This window comes from Hypanus sabinus, chromosome 17 (genome assembly GCF_030144855.1).
Source record: "Hypanus sabinus isolate sHypSab1 chromosome 17, sHypSab1.hap1, whole genome shotgun sequence".
NCBI lineage: Eukaryota > Metazoa > Chordata > Chondrichthyes > Myliobatiformes > Dasyatidae > Hypanus > Hypanus sabinus.
Genome location: NC_082722.1, coordinates 74258078 through 74271704, shown reverse-complemented (window position 1 = coordinate 74271704; position 13627 = coordinate 74258078).

Here is a 13627-nt window from a genome sequence, read left to right as displayed (position 1 = left end):
GAACGTACAAACTCCTTTTAAACAGTATCTCTAAGGAGTTTCTACTTTCACCCTTCTTGTTTTGTGTTTCTAGTGACATCGTAGCTACATTTCTTTGTAAAATACAGAAGTTAAATAAGGAATGCAAAGCGTAAATGAAGGGGTTCTTGTTCATATGGAGGCAATTCCTTTTCACCATAGATGCTGCTCCACTTGCTGAGTTCCTGCAGCATATTTTTTCTTGTTCTGGATTCCAGCATCCTATATCTCCATGGATGAGGGTACTTTGGAGAAGGAAGGTCAGGGTAAGAGGAGTGAACTTTGCATCAGACTCCATTCACTTCTATCATCTTTTATACTATTCCTGGATCCTCATGTGCTTATTCATCTTGTACTATACAATCAATAAATCCTCCAAATCCGCAACAGTAGGCGGAAACCAGGAGTAGGTGAAATTGTCCATTGATCCTCTCCGACTTTCTCCACAATCATGAGTGCCATTTTCCAACATATCTCACTTGATGAACCTCCTTCTTACCACCGAGTGTACTTACAACGTAGAATTCAGAACACGCTGTTGTGCATGTGTAGTCTAACCAAGAAGCAGTGGAGATTTAACATGCTTTGATCTTGCATAAATAAGCCTAGTTTCAAAGTTTACTTCAATGTTGAAAGTAAAATTATCATCAAGCTATGTATATGTCAACACATACTGAGATTCATTTTCTTGTGGGCATTCACAGAGCAAAGGAATACAACAAAATCAATTAAAAACTACACACAAAGACTGGCAAGCAATCGATGTGCAAAAGAAGACAAGCTGTGCAAATACAAAAAAGAAGTAAATAGATAAATAATACAGAAAACATGAGTTTATAGAGTCCTTGAAAGTGAGTCCATAGGTTATAGAAACAGTTCAGTGTGGAGGTAAGTGAAACTGGTTCAGGAAACTAATGGTTGAAAGGTAATAGCCATCCCTGTACCTGGTGTGGGATATAGTACTTCTGTACCTCCTTCACGAGGGGATCAGAGATAAGAGAGCGTAGCCTGACTGGTGAGGGTCCCCTGTGGTTTATTTATTTATTGAGAGCGTGTGCGGAATAGGCTCTTCCAGCCTTTTGAGCTGTGCCACCCAGTCAACCCCTAATCACAGGGCAATTTACAGTGTAATGACCAATTAACCTAGCCGGCATACCTTTGAACTGTGGGAGGAAACCAGAGCACCTGAAGAAAGCCAAAGCATTTCACAAGGAAGATGTACAGGATCTCTACAGAAATTTAATTTCGACTCCAACACGCTGAACTGTAAGAGCATCACACTAACCGTTATGCTACTGTGCCACTATGACCTAATTTAAGTGTTTTGTGTTTGAATATCCCTGAGCTTTTTGCTCTTGCACCCCATTTAATAACACTAATGAGACAACGTTCTCCGGAACGATATCACAAAAAAGCACAAAACAGATCACACAAGAAAAAATGCATAACGTTTGTTAATCCCCAATCCAGAGTCCGGAGAGGCTGCTGCGTATCAATATCGCGCTACCGTCTTAGCACGTTCCCCGGAAAGGAACTACAAACCCATCAGACAAACCCAAAGTTACAAGACCTACACAAAACCAGATAGTTACATATAGTTATAGTTAACATATAGTTTCGACAGCACAGACAATACCATAATTGATACAAGACTAACTGACAAAGACCACATAATTATAACACATAGTTTCAACAGCGCAACTCAATACTGTAATCTGATAAAGAACAGTCCATGGCACGGTTTAAAAGAAAGTCTCAAAGTCCCGACAGCCCATCATCTCATACAGACGGTCGAAGGAAGAAAAACTCTTCCTGCCATGAACCTCCAGTGCTGCAGCTTGCCGATACAGCACTTTGGCAGCTCTGACCACAGCCAACTCCGAGTCCGTCCAAAAACTTCGAGCCTCCGACCAGCCCTCTGACACCGAGCACCATCTCTGCCGAGCGCTTCGACCTCGGCCCCGGCTGCCAAGCAACAGGCAAAGCCGAGGATTCGGGGCCTTCCTCCCGGAGATTTCTCCGATCGTACAGTAGCAGCGGCAGCGAAACAGGCATTTCAAAAGTTTCACCAGATGTTCCTTTGTGCATCACACATCCATCCCCATCAAATCAGGATTGTACACGACCCCTACTTACAGATAACAGATATTCATTCATGGAGTGGCCGCTGCACGCTGTGTCATGCCGCCATCTTGCATGGTACATTTTTGGACTTTGAAAGGAAACCAGAGCACTCACCGGAATCGAATGCATTCATAGGGAGATCATACAAACTTGCTAAACAAAGTGCACCTAAATTAAACTCTGACCTCCATGCCCTGAGCTGTAATAGCATTGCACTAACCTCTATGAATGGTACCCCAACGATACCATAGTGCCATATTTCCAGCGCCAACATAGCATGCCAACAACTCACTATCTGTAACCTGTACTCCTATGGACTGTGGGAGGAAATGGGAAGACCCAGAGGAAACCCACATGGTCACAGGGAGAATGTACAAGCTCCTTTCAGGCAGCACTTCCTGTCACCCCAATCCGTGAAATCTGGGCTAACCAGTACACTACCATGCCGTCCCTAAATAAACATTACCTTTATTTCCCTTAGCCAAACTTTTTTGTTCTAAAATGAGAAGGGCATTTCTGGTTGAACAAGATAGAAATTTTATCACTCAGTGAAAAGTAAATCTTAGGATTTGAGGAGGAGCCCCATCTGCTCCAAGAAGCTGATTTTAAATCATCAATAACCTTAATAGGTTATATGATCGGCACAATATTGTGGGCTGAAAGGGCCTGTAATGTGCTGTAGATTTTTGGTGTCTGTGTTCTAATCTATTTTTACCCCTTCTCCGATCAGTAGAAATGGTTCTGTCGAGCATAGCAGCTAAGCCAAAAGTGAAGTCCAGGAGCTGGACAGCTGCCAGAGGCTATTTGTGATGCACACCATTGACAGAGGCAGCTTATCACTATTACCCCCTCCTGGCTATTACAGTCTTAAGGGACACTTTGGATTTACCAATGCTGGATCTCTGTGGAGACCCAGTCATTAATTTACTGCATTCAATATCAAAATTGAAAGGTGGCTGAATATTTCCCAAGGTTCAAATGTCTAATAAGACAAATGTCTAAATGTCTTTGAAGATCATGACCTACAGGGCGAAACAAAACTTTTGGTCTAGTGTTCAGTTGTCCTTCCTACATTACTGTAAGGAGCTGAATCATGGACCACCTACAGTAGATACCTGAGAGCCCTGGAAGAATACCACCAAAGAATCTTACAAAATATTTTGAGGATCAGCCAGAACGACAGACATACTAACACCAATGTACTGGAGCATGCATTCAAGAGGTTCTTGTATAGACAAATGAATGGGCAGGGAATGGAAAGATATGAACATTTTGTAGGCAGTCAGGATTAGTTAGTTGGGGATTTGATTACTAATTTAATTTGTTCAGCATAAGATCATGGACCGGAAAACCTCCTTCCTGCAAGGTTCTGTTGTCCTTATGATCTATGTTCTCTTCTTCAAAAAGGTGAGACATTGTCAGAACCAAGAGATATGGTGATATGCTGTGAAATTAGAGTTGGAGGAGGTAAAATATGTCATTATCTTGTTGAATGGTGGAGCACGTCTGAGGAGCTAAAATGGTCCATTATTTTCTGCTCCTTTAAATTAGCCATGGTTGAATGACAGTGTAGACACTCATTCTTCTAAACTGAAGAGAGTCTCACTTTGTTGAAATAGTGCTCCTCTGCCTTATGAGCTTATAGTCCTTGGGGAAATGAGAACACCTACCTTATGGAGATGGCATGTTTAGAAGAATGGGTGGGGGCATATCATTGAGACCTATTGAATACTGAAAGGACTAGATAGAGTGGATGGGTGGCCGGATGGAAATAAGTCTCTACCAAAGGTGTAAGGCACTCCTTCCATCCGGTAGCCTACAGGTTAATATTAGGCAAGGTGTGTCTCCTGCTTAGTCCCCTGATCAGGGTCATATGAAGCCATGGGAAGGTGGTGGATGGTCATATGAACAGCTGGTGCCTATCACAAATCCTGAATACATGACCACTGACGCCAGGTAGACAATCCCTGAAGTGGGTTGATAATGGCTGGGATCACCTGCCTTGTAAAGACACTGCTCAGAAGAAGGCAATGAAAGACTACTTCTGTAGAGAATTTGCCAAGAACAATCATGGTCAAAAGACATGACACATAAAGGTGATGAGCAGATAGAGTGGATGTGGAGGGGTTATTCCGTAAAATGGGCAGTTTGGACCAGAGGACACAACTTCAAAATAGGACATCCACTTGGAACAGTAATGAGGAGTAATTTCTTTAACCAAAGGGTGGTGATTTTGTGGAATTTATTGCCACAGTTGGCTCTGCAGGCCAAGCCATTGGGTGTATTTAAAGTGGAGGTTCATACATTCTTAGTTAGTCAGGGTGTCAAAGGTGACAGGAATAAAATAGGAGAATGGATTTGAGAGGGATAATAAATCAGCTATGATTAAATGATAGAACAGACTTGACAGGCCAAATGGCCTAATTCAACTCCTATGTCTTATGGTCTTATGGTCCTTATGTTCTTACGCCTAATTTCTGTAACCTGTATGCCAGACTTTCTCTTTTGATGCTGTATCAGGCTTCACTCAGCCAAGCACAACTTCATTAAGAGAGGAAATGATAAAATTAGCATAACCAAATTAGTAAAGTGGCAATCGAAACAAAACGTTGCCTTGAGTGGTGAGGCAGACAGCTGAGAATAGCTGTGTAAAACATATGGCTCGCCCATGTGTCAGAATAGTTTAGTCTACATCTTCTGTTCAATGATGACATCAATGACATTCAAACTGGGAACAAGCTGGGGTGCTTAGGGGTCAGAATGTCTAATTGAAGGAGTCATTAAAATGATGATGTTTGGCCAGCCGGGTAAAGGGAAGTCTAGAACAAGGGACAATCAGTGTAAAGTAGGAACTAATAAATGCTCTATATACCTGTTTGACTCCATGAGATTTACCTCAAAATGGTTAGAAGCATAATGGAGCTTTATTCCTTTTCCACTTTGTGGCCTGTGGTCCCCAGAATCAGTGGTGAGGGACTTGGCTGGGAGAGTGTGTATTCAGTACAAGGCATTGTTTCTTCCCCTTTTATACAAAGAAGATAATGTAACACAGTAAAGAAACATCGCTGTGTTGCAATCGTTACCTGACTCAGCAAGTTGAGCCCCACAATCCCACACACACTTTAGGCGGCACAATCCCGAGGAGTCATCGGATTGCGTAAAAGGTGTGAGAGTTTAAACGAAGCGAACGGGGGCAGTCAGCACATTTTGCGTGCCGCAATTCCAGAGGAGACATTGCTTTGCTCAGAATTAGGCGTGTGGTAAAGACCAATAAAAATAAGTTAGGTGGGAGGGTGAGCAGCTAGAGGTCGTGGTCCACGTCAGCAACAATGACATGTGCAGGATGGGTGGAAAGGTCCTGCAAAGTGAGTTCAGGGAGTAAGGTGCTAAATTAAAGAGGAACTTCAGCATTACAGTCTCAGAACTCGTACCTGCACTACGTGCTAGTGCGGCCAGAAAGAGGAAGGTTACTCTCCCTTGTCCATTTTCATAGTTACATCCTCAAAAAAACTCCAAAAGATTAGTCAAGCACGATTTTCCCTTCATAAATCCAAGCTGACTTGGACTGATCCTTCTACTGCTATCCAAATGTGTCATAATTTCCTCTTTTATAATTGACTACAGCATCTTTCCCACCACTGACGTCAGGCTAACCAGTCTATAATTCCTTGTTTTCTCTCTCCTTTCTTGAAAAGTGGGACAACATTAGCCACCCTCCAATCAGCAGGAACTGTTCCTGAATCTATAGAACATTGGAAAATGATTACCAATGGGTTCATGATTTCTAGAGCTACCTCTAAGTACCCTGGGATGCAGACCATCAGGTCCCGGGGACTTATCAGTCTTCAGACTCAACAGTCTATCCAACACCGTTTCTTGCCTAATATAAATTTCCTTCAGTTCATCCTTTACCCTAGTTCCTTTGGCCCCTATTACATCTGGGAGATTGGATCAGTCTTCACTAGGGAAGACACAAACAAAGTACCTGTTCAACTCATCTGCCATTTCCTTGTTCCCCATAATAAATACACCCGTTTCTGTCTTCAATGGCCCAATTTTGGTCTTAACTATTTTTTTGCTATTCACATAACTAAAGAAGCTTTTACTATCCTCCTTTATATTCTGGGCTAGTTTACCTTTGTACCTCATTTTTTCTTGGTGTATTGCCTTTTTTGTTATCTTCTGTTGCTCTTTAAAAGCTTCCCAGTCCTCCAGTTTCCCACTCATCTTTGCTATGTTATACTTCCCTTTTATTTTTATACTGCCCTTTACTTCCCTCGTCAGCCATGCCCCCCCCCCCCCTTACTCCCCTTAGGATCTTTCTTCCTCTTTGGAATGAACCAATCCTGCACCTTCGGCATTATTCCCAGAAATACCTGCCATTGTTGTTCCACTGTCATCCCTGCTAGGGTATTGTTCCATTGAACTTTGGCCAGCTCCTCCCTCATAGGTCCATAGTTCCCTTTGTTCAGCTGTAATACTGACACATCCAATTTTCCTTTCTCCTTCTCAAATTGTAGGTCAAAACATTGTTGCGGTGTGCTACACGCAGCGCTGAAATAACGACATGGAGTCGGTAAACTGCAGTTAAAAAAAGATTTTATTCAAACTTCGCGGCCTTGCTTTAAAGCCTCCCTGATCCCGCTTGCCCCGGGCATGGATGCTGTAGGGGGCACGTATTCACAGTCCTGTCCCACACGCGGATGCTGTAGGGAGCACATATTCACAGTCCTGTGCGGGCCTTTCCCTTTGTTGGTGAAGCCGACCTGGCGCCCTTTTGGGACTGGCCTTTATGCCGGCGCGCTGGCTATTTGTGAGCCGGTTCGATTGCGCTAGGAAGTGGGTCGCCACAATATCATATTATGGTCACTACCTCATAATGGTTCCTTTACCTTGAGGTCCCTGATCAAATCCGATTCATTGCACAACACTAAATCTAGAATTGCCTTCTCCCTCGTAGGCTCCAGTACAAGCTGTTCTAAGAATCCATCTCTGAGGCACTCCACAAACTCCCTTTCTTGGGGTCCAGTACCATTCTGATTCTCACAGTCTACCTGCGTGTTGAAATCCCCCATGACAACTGTATCATTACCTTTGCGACATGCCAATTTTAACTCTTCATTCAACTTACACCCTACATCCAGATTGCTGTTTGGGGGCCTGTAGATAACTCCCATTAGGGTCTTTCTACCCTTAGAATTTCTCAGTTTTATCCATACTGACTCTACATCCCCTGATTCTATGTCCCCCCTTGCAAGGGACTGAATTTCATTCCTCACCAACAGAGCCACCCCACCCCCTGTGCCATGTCTCTGTTATTCCCACAACTTCGTACTTGCCAATTTCCAACAGAGCCTCAAGCGCATTTACTTTATTCCTTATACTTTGTGCATTCATATATAATACTTTTAATTCGTTACTCCCCTCTCCTTTCATATCAATTCCTATTTCACTTGGCCATACTGTATGATCTCTTCTTGAGCTTTTTACTCCATTGATTCTGTTGTCCTTTTTAAATTTTCTTATTTTCACTTTCCCTTTAACTCCATTCTTATTTTTTCAGTTCATCCCCTCCCCCCACTACTTAGTTTAAACACATACATGTTGCAGTGCCAGAATACTGGTCCCCCGCCTATTAAGGTGCAACCAGTCCCTTTTGTACAATTCATCCCTACCCCAAAACAGATCCCAATGGTCCAAGAATGTAAATCCTTGCTTCCCACACCAGTTCCTCAGCCACACATTCAGATCCATTATCTCCCTGTTCCTGCCCTCTCCAGCATGAGGAACTGGAAGCAAACCAGAGATAACCACCCTGGAAGTCCTGCTTTTCAGCCTTCTTCCTAGTTCTCTGAAGTCCCACTGCAGAATGTCCTTCTTCCCAATGTCATTTGTGCCAACATGCACTACCACTTCCGGCTGTTCACCTTCACACTGGAGGATTCCCTACAATCGGTCTGTGATGTCCTGGATCCTAGCACCAGGGAGGCAACACACCATCCTTAAATCTCACCTGTTTCCACAGAAACCCCTTTCCGTACCTCTTACTATGGAGTCCCCTACTACCACGGCTCTTCCTGATGTCTGACTCCTCGGCTCTGCTTCTGCACCAATTTTCAGCTCGCAGACCTGTCCGCCTCTCAAACTGGCAGTATTAGCTTCCAAGAGGTTTACAAGAGGTACATCCCCTGGGGTCTCCTGTACTTCACGCATCCTTTCCTTCCTCATCATCACCCCCTTTCTCTCTTCCAGTATCCTTGGTGTAACAACCTCACTGTAGGTCCTGTCCAGAAAACTCTCACTTTCATGGATAAACCTGAGGTAATCCAGTTCTTTCTTCAGTGCTGCAACATGCTCCTTCAGAAGCTGAACCTGGACACACTTTGCACAGCTGTAGCAGCCGGGGGCACCATCAGTGTCCCTGACCTCCCACATCATGCACGTAGCACACTGAATCAGCTTAGCGGTCATGTCTTCACCCTCTCCAATTGTCCCTCGTGTGGTCTCCTCCCTCAGCCTCCTCACCAAAGACTCTCAAGCCAAAGACTAGCACTTTTCACATCAGGCACTTCCCTCAACTAGGCTGCTCCTCTAGAGCTCTCCCTCTTTTTATTTGCTTGAGCTTTGCAAGCTGCAAGGTCACCTGACCTTGATTGCCCAATCAGCTGTTTTCTGCTGAGTCTGAGCTATTCAAATCTTGATTGCCAATCAACTGCTAACCAGACCGCCAAAATGGATAGTGGAGTGGTTCAGGAATTAAAAGGTTGAACATGGTGAGACTAATGTTCTGACCTGCATATATTTCAATGCCAGGAATATTATAGGAAAGGCTGATGAGCTTAGGACATGGATCAGGATGTGAAATTATGACATTGTACGCAATAGTAAGACTTGGTTACCAAAGGGGCTGAACTGTCAGCCCACAGTCCCAGGGTTCTGTTTTTTCAAATGTCTTAGAGCGAGAGGAATTAAAGGGAGAGGGGAGGCATTACTAGTTATGGTAAAAGTCACGGTAGTACTCAGTCAGGACAGACTGGGGAACTCATCTAGTGAGGCTTTATGGGTAGAACTGAGGTATAAGAAAGATATGACGGCATTAATGGGAATATATTAAAGATTATTCAACAGTCTGTAGAACTAGAGGAGCAAATTTGTAAACAGATTGCAGACAGTTGTGAGAAAAATAAGGTTGTGAGAATAGGTGATTTTATCTTTCCACTTATTGACTGAGACTCACGCACTGTAAAAGGGCTGGATGTGAAAGAGTTTGTCAAACGTACTCTGGAAAATTTCCTTAATCAGTACATAGAATTCCTAACACGAGAATACTTTATCTGCTATTAGGGAATGAGACAGGGTAGGTGACAAAAGTATTTGTGGGGGGACACTTTTCATCTAGTGATCATAATGCCATTAGTTTCAAGCTGGTGCAATCACAAAAACAGAGAAGATCTGAAGAGGCTGGAATTTCAAGCAACACACACAAAATGCAGGAGGAATTCAGTAGGCCAGGCAGCATCTATGGAAAAGAGCAAACAGTTGACGTTTCAGGCCCAGACACTTCATTAGAACGGGGTGGATCGGGTCCTTGAGTTGAGATTCTAAATTGGAGAAAGGCCAATTTTGATGGATCTGCTAAGTGTGGATTGGGCAAGTTGTTCTCTGACAAAGGCGTACTTGATATGTGGGAGGGCTTCAGAAATGAATTTTGAGAGTACAGACATGTGATGAGGATGTTAGGAGAATTCAGGGAGACTTGGATAGGCTGGGTGAGTGGGCAGATACTTGGCAGATGACGTTTAATGTGAATAAGTGTGAGGTTATCCACTTTGGGAGTAAGAACAGGAAGGCAGATTATTATCTGAATCTTCCTCTGGAAGATCAGTGCTTGACAAGGTGTTCCCCCAGATCCTGTGAGAGGCTAGTACGGAAATTATGGGAGCCTTAGCAGGATATTTAAAATATCCTTAGCCATAGGTGAGGCTCCAAATGATTGGAGGGTAGTTAATGTTGTTCCATTGTTCCAAAATGCTCAAAGAATAAGTCAGGATATTATAGTCCAGTGAGCCTAACATCAGTAATCAGAAAATATTCTAAGTATTTGGATAGATAAGGGATAGTGAACACGTCTTTGTACGTGGTAAGTCATGTCTATCCATTCTTTTAGAGTTTTTTTGAGGAAGTTATTGTGAAAGTTGATGAAGACAAGGCAGCGGATGTTGTTTGTTTGGACTGCAGCAACACCTTTGACAAGATCCCACATTCAAGACGAGGAAGCAAAAGATGGATTAGACATTGGCTTCATGGAAGAAACCAAAGAGTGGTAGTAGATGTTTGCCTCTCTGACTGGAGGTCTGTAAATTGTGGTGTGCCGCAGGGATCGGTGCCGGGTCAGTTGCTGTTCTACATGAAAGAACTGCAAGATAATATGGTAAACTGGATCAGCAAATTTGTGGATAACATCAATATTGGTGATGTAGTGGCTAACTCGTAGGGGCATATTTTTAAGGTGCTTGGAAGTAGGTGCAGAGGGAATGTCAGGGATAAGTTTTTCACACAGAGCGATGGGTGCATGGAATGCACTGCTGGCGATGGTGGTGGATGCTCTTAGATTGGTACATGCGGCTCAGAAAAATAGAGGGCTATGCGGTAGGGTAATTCTAGGCAGTTTCTCGACTAAGTTACATGGTCGGCACAACATTGTGGGTCAAAGGGCCTGTAATGTGCTGTAGATTTCTATATTCTATGTTCTAATGGACAAAGTGGAAGACTATCAAAGCTTACAGCAGGATCTGAACTAGTTGGAAATATGAGCTGAAAAATAGCTGAAGGAATTTAATACAGATAAGTGTGAGATATTGCACTTTGGGATGACTACCCAGTGTAAGTCTTACATGGTGAGCGGTAGGGCACTGAGGAGTGCGGTAGAACAGAGGGATCTTGAAATACAGATCCAAAATTCCTTGAAAATGCAATCACAGATAGATGGGGTCATAAAGAAAGGTTTTGGCACCTTGCGCTTCGTAAATCAATATGTTGAGTATAGGTGCTGGGGTGTTATGTTGAAATTGTATAGGACATTAAAGACACCTAATTTGGAGTACTATGTGCAGTTTGGGTCACCTAGTTGCAGGAAAGATGTAAATAAGGTTGAAAGAGTGCAGAGAAAAATTATGAGAATGTTGCTGGGACTTGAGGACATGAGTTATGAGGAAAGGTTGAATAGGTAAGGACTATACTCCCTAGAATGTGAAAGATTGAAAGGAGATTTGATAAAGGTATAAAAAATTATGAGGGATATAGATAGGGTAAATGCAAGTCGTTTTCCAGCGAGGTTGGATGAGAATAACTGGAGGTCATAGGTTAAGAGTGAAAGGTGAAGTGTTTAAGGGAATGAAGGAAAACACAGAGGGTGGTGAAAGTGGGCATTGAGCTGCCAGCGCAATTGATGGACGTGGAGTCGATTTCAACACTTAAGAGAAATTTGGATTGGTGAGTGGATGGGAGGGGTCTGGTCCAGGTGCAGGTTGAAGAGACTAGGCAGATTAATGGTTTGGCATGATCTAGATATGCTGAAGAACCTGATGATTCTGTGCTATAATGTTCCATGACTATACTGTATGCTCTGTGACCTACCCCCAGACACCACCCTGGACTTGTTAAATGTTCTAACATGATAAGGCAGGTTGTACTGGTAAACTGTACAGAACTATTGAGTACATTTACATGAAGTTCTACCATAAGAAAGTAGCATCCATCATCAAAGACCTCCACCTTCAGAGGGTTCCTAACCTTTTTTTATGCCATGAAGCCTTACAATTAACTGAGGGGTTTTCAGACCCCAGCTTGGGAACCTCTGCCCACCATACAAACCATGCTCTCTTCCCGCTACCAATATTGGACAGGAGATACAAAAGCATTTTTGGTCTCACACTACCAGGTTCAGGAATATTTATTACCTTACCTTCCCTCACCTTATTACCTCACCTTTATTACCTTACCTTACCTTATTACCTTACCTCAGTGAGGATAACTTCATTCACCACAACTCTGAACTGATTCTGCGATCTACAGATTCACTTTCAAGGACTCCTTACAACTCATGCTCTAAATATTCTTTATTATTTGCAATTTGTCTTCTTATGCACATTAGTTATTTGTCAGTCTTTGACAGTTTGTGCATAGTTTTTTCATAAAATTCTATTGCAGATCTTTTCTTTCCCTGTAAGTGGCTGCAAGAACATAAATCTCAAGGTGGTATGTGGTCATATACTATATATATACTTTGATAATAAATTAACTTTGAACTTTGAGCTTTGAACTCCCTCTAATTCAGTCCCATTAAAAAAAAGTTTTTATTTTTGCAAGTCCATTCATTTTGTCTTCTAGCCTGTGCAGAAATGCAGGTGCATTCCACTGCATACAAGAATGCTCAGCTCCAAAATCTCCTTTCTTTAGTACCAGTTGCTGCTACAGTTCCCAATCAAAATAAAGAAGCAAGTTTGAGTGAGAATTGTGTCAGGTAATTGAGTTCCAGGAGCCGATTGAAGGGCCCTGGCACTTGAGCAGATGATTGCTGGCATTATCCTAAATGTTCTGAATACAGATCTGTGGCTCAGGTTCAAGAACACCAGCTGCCTCTCGCTATTCAGACAAAAAAAAAATAATTCCTCTTCATGGGGACTAAACCTGGAACAGGTTGGAAACTGGCTGCTTTGGAAATGAGAGAATACCAGCTGGGATTTATCCTAGTTTATTAGGAGATCCAGTCTGTTAAAGGATATGACTTACTGAGGGCAACTTCCTATTGATTGAACACAGCACTATCCTACTGCCAAATAAAGACAATGTTCCCCTCTAGAATTGTTATAGTTGTGTAGTCATTTCTATTAAAACTGCACCAATTAAGATGGGCCAAGGACTAGTGATTTGTAATGGGATCATGTTTGTGCCATCTGGAACCAGAGAAGCTGTTTTCCTTGACCTTCACAGATGGTACAAGTGTGTGAACATCTTTTGGATGTATTGCCAGCTTTAATGGCAAGAGTACGCCTTGGCCATGTTGGATATCTTCTTTCTAAACGTTTACCTTTATCTAAGAATAGGTCTGAAGAAACCAATCTGCCCCCGTAATTCGTCTTCTGAAGTAAAGGGAATCAATGTTTTGTAAATCAAAAAAAAAGCAAATACTAAATTTAAAAAAAGCTTTTACTCCTTCCCCTCCCTCCACCTTCTTACTTGAGCATATTCTGACTTCCTTTCCCATCCCGATGAAGGGCCTCAGCCTGAAAGTCAACTATTTGTTCCTCTTCATAGATTATTTACATATTGTTTATTGAGATAAAGCATGGAGTAGGCCCTTCCGGCCCTTTGAACTGAGCTGCCTAGCAACCCCAGATTTAACCCTAGCCTAATCATAGGACAATTTACAATGACTAATTAACCCACTAATTGGTACATCTTCAGACTGTGGGATGAAACCAGA